Raw genomic sequence first — 8,499 nt, forward strand, 5'->3', positions numbered from 1 at the left:
AGACTTTTGCATCACAAGCAGCCTGCTCTAGGTAATTAACTAGCAATATATAGGAAACACTATCGTCTATTTCCTCATTTGGGAGATATACCTCCCTTGTAAACAAAGGGTAGGATGGTGGGTGAGAGTTGGGGATTTTTTAAATTAAAAATAGGTAATAAGTTTAAAAGTGTTAAAAACCATTGTCTTCAAAATTGAGCAGGGAGGTCTGAGGTCTGTTTCTCTCTTTGTGATAACTCTATTTAGTGTGGATAAAACTTCTTCATTTCCTGAAAGTTTAACACTCAGGCACTGTGCTGGGGGCTCTGTGGTTTAAACATTTGTTAGGAATTACTCCTTACCTACATGTGCTCAGTTTTAGGGGAGAAGAATGACACTTAGAATTTGTTATAGACACTGCTAGTTGCCACCCAATAATCATTCTCCCTTTTTTATATAGTAGTAGAATAGCTGGACACATAGGTGCCCAGAATAACAGTTACTTTTTCCCTTGAAGCATGTAAAGCCATGTGACCAAACACTGGTCAAATCCCTTCCTCTTTCAATATGTGTTAAATTATTTCTGATAATTCTCAATGGAATAGCTTTTATTGTATTTTAAAAACATGTCCAAAATGATTTGACATTTCTCCCGTCAAAAAGTTAACTTAGGGGCTGGGAGTGTAGTTCACTGGTCCAGCACTTGCCTAGCATCACACAGCACTGGGTTCAATCCCCAGCATCACATCTCTTCCTACCCCCCAAAAGTAGACTTAATCTCACCTTCTCCTGACCTGTACCAACCTTAGGTGAGTGCTTCTTCTAATAAATAGAATGCAGCAAAAGTGATATGAGGTGACTCTTAGACCCTAAGAAGCAATACAATTTTGTCCTGGCACTCTGTGTTTGCACACTGCACTTCTCACCCCCACCCCCACCCCCAACACCTTTCTCTTTTTTTTTTTTTTTTAATTTTCTTTTTTTTTTATTATTGGTTGTTCAAAACATTACAAAGCTCTTGACATATCATATTTCATACATTAGATTCAAGTTGGTTATGAACTCCCAATTTTACCCCAAATACAGATTGCAGAATCACATCGGTTACACATCCACATTTTTACATAATGCCCTATTAGTAACTGTTGTATTCTGCTACCTTTCCTATCCTCTACTATCTCCCCTCCCCTCCCCTCCCATCTTCTCTCTCTACCCCATCTACTGTAATTCATTTCTCTCCTTGTTTATTTTCCCATTCCCCTCACAACCTCTTACATGTAATTTTGTATAACCATGCGGGTCTCCCTCCATTACCATGCAATTTCCCTTTTCTCTCCCTTTCCCTCCCACCTCATGTATCTGTTTAATGTTAATCTTTTCTTCCTGCTCTTCCTCCCTGCTTTGTTCTTAGTTGCTCTCATTATATCAAAGAAGACATTTGGTATTTGTTTTTTAGGGATTGGCTAGCTTCACTAAGCATAATCTGCTCTAGTGCCATCCATTTCCCTGCAAATTCCATGATTTTGTCATTTTTTAGTGCTGCGTAATACTCCATGGTGTATAAATGCCACATTTTTTAATCCATTCATCTATTGAAGGGCATCTGGATTGGTTCCACAGTCTAGCAATTGTGAATTGTGCTGCTATGAACATTGATGTAGCAGTATCCCTGTAGTACGCTCTTTTAAGGTCTTCAGGGAATAGTCCGAGAAGGGCAATAGCTGGGTCCAACACCTTTCTCTATGCACTATAACTTATATCCCAGTAATTATATTGTCAGGAAGTCAAGTTGCTAGTTATAGGTATTCCAGTCCCAGTAGACAGCCAACAAAAACCATTAGTCATGTGAGGGAGCAAGCCTTCAGAGGATAGCAGATTCCAGACCAAGTACTGCTCAACTTCCATGTTTATCAGTAAAAATAAGCATTGTCATTGTTTTAGCCATTATGTTTTAGGGGATAGTCTGTTGGACAACAATAGATAACTGGAGCACTCACATCCCCATAAGTCAGTTGTAATTACACTGTTCTCTCTTCCTCTCCTTATGATAAAAAAAATGTCTTACCACTGTTGCTATTTATTATGAGAATAGCAGCATTCTTGTTGTCCTGTAGATATTGCCATTCTCCCACCAAAATGGAACCAAATATGCAAAATCAGTTAGTATACAAACTTGGCTGTCATAACAGGGCTTCCCAAAATAATGACATAGGAGTCCATTTCTCTCTCATATGGAACTCTAGGGGGTTGTTTCTGGAAGCTTTGTTCAAGCCTTCATCTTTTATTTCAAGATGGCTACTCTAGTTTCTGCCGTCATAACCTCATTTCATGTAATTACAAAACCACATCTAGCTGCAACAGGAAGCATAGGCTTGTCACCTGAGTACCCAGATAAAATTATATTAATAAGAAAAGATGAGGAAATACTGGGGAACAGTGAGCAACGTCTACCACACAGGCGAGGAGAACTGCTTCTCCTTCCCCAGCCTTCTGCAAAACTTGGACATCTGGTTTAGGACTCATTTCTGGGTAAGTACCAAATCAAACAATTCTTCCCTGAACTGTTCTGCAGCTTTTGACTCCTACTCCCTTTCTAGGAGTATAATATTCTCATAAGAAAAACACCTGCAACATTTCCAGCTGTCATTCACAAAGCCCAAGTGCTGAACCAAGTATGAGAAGGCAGGCAAGATATACTTTCCTTACCACGCTCACCATGATCCTCCCTGCTTCTCTCCACCTCTTCTAACAACTCTTCAGCAAGGTCACAACTCATATTAATTAATGCAAATAATCTTAGGAAAGTTTGATCAATGAAGGATAGCCCAAACTTTTAGTGTTTATATTCCAGGTAAGGCAGCCAAAAATGGGACCATAATTATTTTTGGTAAGTTGCTTTATTTTTTCACTTGAAACTATCTCATGGGCAACTTTCCATATCAATATTAACCTGTAATATTAGTTCTAATTACATCTTAGTATTATTTATTTATTTAATTATTCCTTATTATTAGATATTTCATCTATTACTAATTTTTCAATATTATGAACAGCTTGGGGCTAAGCCTTCGCCCACATTTTTTAAAAAAATCATTTCCTTATAGTAAATTCCAGGAAGAAGAATTACTGGGTCAAATAAATAACATATTTTAAAGCTTTTATGCTGTATTTAACTTATTTTAATTCCTAACAGTGGTGGCCTTAAATGAATCATAAGTTCTAACTGGCAGTTCCAAATATCATTCATTAGTTTAAGAGGGTTAATGGCAATAAATTATTAATTGCAAATGCAATAAGTCAGACAAACAAAATATTTCAAAACATGGCTTTTAAAGCACTGTCTTTACTTATAGAAAAGAAGAAATATTAACTAAAATATTCTATACTTCATTGAATATTTTGGCACAACTGGTAGTAACAAGAACATGGATTTTGCAGTTGGCTAGGCCTGCATGGACTCTCAGTCTTCTATTTAGTAAACAAATGCAGAAGCTTGTGAGCATTTCTTAGCTTCTGTCATCTTCAGCTCCTCTAAGGGTAACACAAGGTGCTAGATCCCATGCCACAGGCTGTTGTAAATACCAGTGTTAATTCCCTTCTCCACAGCCCTTTCCCTGTCTTGTTAAATTAAGTCTTAATTCCTTCTTCCCTCTGTGTAACAATCTGAGTGAGTTTTAGAGGAAATTGTGCTTTCAAAATGCTAAGAGAGTAACTAGTTTAGGTGGTCAACAAAGTGGCCACAGTTAAATGCTGTGTCCAGGGATGGAGTACAATGTGGACTTTATCCTTTAAGTTTCCTTCAGTGGCTCTTCTTCCTCTACTTTCTTAAACAATGATGTTTCATAGAAACCTGTTTTTAACTTCGTGTTCTTTCCATTGTACGTAAGTATTTTGGCCATCATACCCATTTTAATAGCCTAAGCTTCCACCTACATACACTGATAACTTCTAGAGCCTTATCTCCAGTCTACTTCTCTCCTAATCTTCAATTCCACATTTTTAATTGTCTACTGGATGTGTTCAGCAGGCACCTAGTTTCAGTTAGCTAACTTCAAAACATAAAATGTGTTTTTCCTTACAACCATGATTAACATTATCACTAAACAGTCTATCATCCACAATAAGAATTTTCTAGTCATTCTCAACTCCTCCATTTATCTTAATATAAGTAATCACTGCTTTAATTGAGCTCTCCTAGAAGGGGAATTGAAACTCAGATTCACTGGAGACTTTGAGAGACAGCATAGAGCCCACTGTATAGCTGTCCTATCCAAAATATATCCATTGCCTTCTGCTAATCATTAGTGAAAACTTTTACCAGGGGTTTTAACTACCTGGCACTTTTGGCCTGCCCAATAGGTGAATTAAGTGTGTACCCGCAACCAGGGAAATCCTTTATGCAAAAAGTCTGTGGTGCTCGAAGTGGGAAAGCTTCTGGTGAGCATGCAGAAGAAAAGTGAATGCTGAGTGGATACAGGAAAGACACCAACAAGATCAGCTACCATCTAGTCTTATCAGATTGGATAGTCTAATCCAAGCCCTAGAAAGAGAGGAAAGGAAATGTTGAAAATGGCTCTAAAGTTTGTAGCGTGAAACCCAATACAAAAATTGGCAACACAGGAGAAAAAGCAGCATTGAAAAAAGGCAATCAATTAAGTTCACCGAATTTGAGAGGCCAGCTGGACAATCTAATGGAGAAAAGTTACTGTAAACACACATCTAGCATTTAGAAACATTAGACATGGAGTTGAAAGTTCGCTGGCATAGGCTCAGGTGTTATGTGTAATAATAGATAACTTCACTAAGGATAACCCCTATAAAGGGAGTTTATGAGGAAGTATGAAAAGAAGCTGGGAGATTGTATGCCAGGCACAGAAGAAGTGCCCATCACCATGGGCTTTATGTCCTTCTGGAAAAGGCTGTTCTACAAGCTGCCTCAGGCAAGAGCAGAACTAGTGATACCCATTCTGTGGGATGTGAGGGTTCCTAGAGGGACCTCTGGCCAAAATATTTCCACTCTATCTGCTGCCCTGACTCCTGGCCTGAAAATTTCCCATTAAGATTTTCATCTCTATTGTTCCTTTTCCAAACATTGTCTATTAAAATAAGCTCTTAATTGCTGCCTATAATTCTCCCCTTAGGGAAAAGAGGCTCTAAGAATGAACATCTTTTGAGCAGATGTGCTAAATCCTGTGGTGAGGGTTTGCATTCTTTCTCCATTTAATCCTCACCATAGGGGCTGGGGATGTGGCTCAAGCGGTAGCGCGCTGGCCTGGCATGTGCGGGGCGCTGGGTTCGATCCTCAGCACCACATAAAATAAAATAAAGATGTTGTGTCCACCGAAAACTAAAAAGTAAATATTAATCCTCACCATAGTGCTGTGAACTGATTTATTGGCAGATTTTCTTCTGGATGGTTGGACAGGAAAACAAGATCCTTAGGGTGAAGGAATTGTTCTGAAGGGTAAGAACCAGACTTCTGATTGGGGTAAATGCAGCAGGGTGAATGACAGGTGGACATCAAGTGAAGAGCAAAGGCATAAAGGAAAACAGGAGCCAAACTAGATGAGAAGTCAAAGACAACAGGCTTGGTAAGGTGCTGTCCTGCCCAGAGCAGCCCAACACTTGCCTTGAATATGAATATTGACGACTACAGCAATGGTTGTAACAACTATAATAAAAACTTGATTTTTCTTCCTTGTAATTCGCAAACTCTCTATCTATTCACTCCTTTACTGGTCCAAGAATCACTTGGGACCCACTATGTATTTGGCCTTGTGCTAAAAGCTGGGGAAGCAACAAAAAGATAAATCAGAGCTAGTCCCTGACCTTGTAGGGTTTGAATCCTAATGAGGACGTAGCATTAATTAACTCATTCCATAATAAGACCATTCCATGATAAGTGCTATGAAGGAGCATGTATTCTGGTTGGGAAAGTGGAGAATGGAAGGCTCTCCTGGGGAAGTGGTGCTTGAGATAACATCCAAACAAAAAGATTTAGCTGGGCAAAGAGAATGGAATGAGTGTTTCAGGCAGTAAATGTTATCATCACATTCATTTTACAGATAGGAAAGAGTGTTGTGAAGATGGACTGATAATTAGGAAACCTAAGTTCCAGACCCAACAGCTACTTTACTTCCTTTGTGTGTAATCTAGCATAATTCATCTCTTGGCTTCCCAGACTTTAAGATCCTTCCAGCTGCAAAGCCTATTTATATGAGTTTCAAAGAGATGGCTTATGAATAAGTACATAACAGTCATAGAGCTGCATACCTGTTAGAATGGCTGTTATCAAAAAATCTAAGATACAACAAGCATTGTTGAGGGTGTAGAGAAAAGAGGACCCTTGTATAGTATTAGTGGAGAAGTATATTGATACAGCTATTATGGAAAACAGTATGTTTTCCATACTGTGCCTCAAAAATAAAAAATAGAACTATCACTGCACAGAGGTTCAAGTAACAAAAACAGGTAGACATGAGCAATGGAAACATTGAGATTAGGAGGTTAATTCTACAGACTGAGATGATGTAATAGCCCTAGATATGTTTCTAAAGAAAAAACTTACACAAGTCATTCTGGTCCTGCTCTGACTTAAGATAATAGTCCATAACTAACAAAATATTATTCACAGAGCTGGAAAGTGTCTATCCAAGTATCCTCCTTTTATAAGAGGAGAACAGATTTCACTGGCTTAAAACTATCATAAAATCTATAAAAAAAAAAAAAACAAGTTCCAGATAAAACTGGTCGGCACAAACCAAGATAACTAAATTTGCCTTTACGTCCTTGACATGTTATTTAATCTAATTGAAATTATAAATTTGTGGGTTTCACTTAGACACTCATGAATGAGACATATGTGATAAGGATTTAGAAATCTGATACAATCTGTCAATCAAAAGCTAGAGATGGTGCGCTGGCAGGATCCTCTGGAAATTGCCAGTTAACCTCAATAAATGCTGGGACACAAAGGACAGAGTTGTTAATGTCTTCTTTGAAACAACCCTTTATCTCACTTGAAGGTGACTTCCTCCTCTTCTTTCATTTCTAATTAACTTTGCTATAATTTTACTATGCCTTATGTCTTGCTTGAAATCTTCTATTGTTGTTATGGTTTACATGCGTTGTCTGCCAAAAGCTCACATGTGAGACAATGCAAGGTATGGAAGAGAAATGATTGAGTTATAGCCTTAACATAATCAGTTGATTAATGCCTGATGGGATTAACTGAGTGGTAACTGGGGGTAAGTGGTGTGTAACTGGAGGAAGTGGTTCACTGGGGACATGGCTATGGGGTATATATTTTGTACCTAGAGAGTGGGGTGTCTCTCTCTGTCTCTCTCTCTCTGTCTCTCTCTCTCTCTCTCTCTCTCTCTCTCTCTCTCCCCTCTCCTCTCTCCCTTTCTCCCTCTCTTCCTCTCTCCCTCCCCCTTCCCTCCTCCCCCCCTTCCTGATTACCATGTGAGCTGCTTCCCTCTGCCACACTCCTCCAATGTGATGTTCTGCCTCACTTCGAGCCCCAAGGAATGGAGCTGGCCTTCTATGAATTAAGATCTCTGAAACCGTGAGCCTTCAAATAAACTTTTCCTCCTCTACAGTTGTTCTGGTCAAATCCTTTAGTCACAGCAGTGAAAAGCCTGACTAAAATAATTGACAAGACACAAGACACCAGAATACAATTCCGTAACACAAGGAGGTTTCCAAGAGCAGAGAAAACCTTAACTATGTTGACGAAAAGAATTTAAGGATAGGTGATATATGAATAACAGTGCAAGAGATTTATGTGAAAGGGAAAACAAACGTTCAAAACTAGGAGTATAGGTGATCTCAGAGATAAAGAGTGAATCTCCTCACTTGGTCTTGAGTTTTAACATTTATAAAGGGACAGTAGCTAGAAGACTGATCTAAAGAGGGAGTCAGTGCAGGGGTATGCAATTTCGTGTCAGTTTTCCTTGCACTTGCACAATTTTACCATAGTGTGTTCTAATCATGCTACTTCCTATGTCACATGTCTCATTAGCATCTTAAATCTCCACCCAGGGGTTTGTGCCTTACTATCATAATGAAGCTAAGGTATCAGTTTTTAATGGGCACGCTTCCTAAAGGAGTGTTTCCTCCAGATACCTTATGGTTATCTTGTAGTTTTGTTGCCTTTTCAGCCAATCAGCAAACTACAGGCAAGGTACAATGACATGGGTCAGGTTGTTCACAAGTTGTTTGTTCTGCCTTTCAACAGTTCATAGCTGTTACTCTTTTGAAACTCAGTGCTCTATCTTTGTATCCTTAATTCCTATCTCAAAACCACCATATAATCCAACAATCTAATTAGTGAATACACACACACACACATACACACACACTCACACACAGAGGAAATGAAATCAGTCTTGAAGAGATATCTATGTCCCCATGTTCAGCACAACATTATTTACAATGACCAATTCATGGAAACACCTATGTAACTATTGATAGGTATTATGGTTTAGATATGAGGTGTCCCACCTGCAACCCCATGAT

Source organism: Marmota flaviventris, chromosome 1 (genome assembly GCF_047511675.1).
Source record: "Marmota flaviventris isolate mMarFla1 chromosome 1, mMarFla1.hap1, whole genome shotgun sequence".
NCBI lineage: Eukaryota > Metazoa > Chordata > Mammalia > Rodentia > Sciuridae > Marmota > Marmota flaviventris.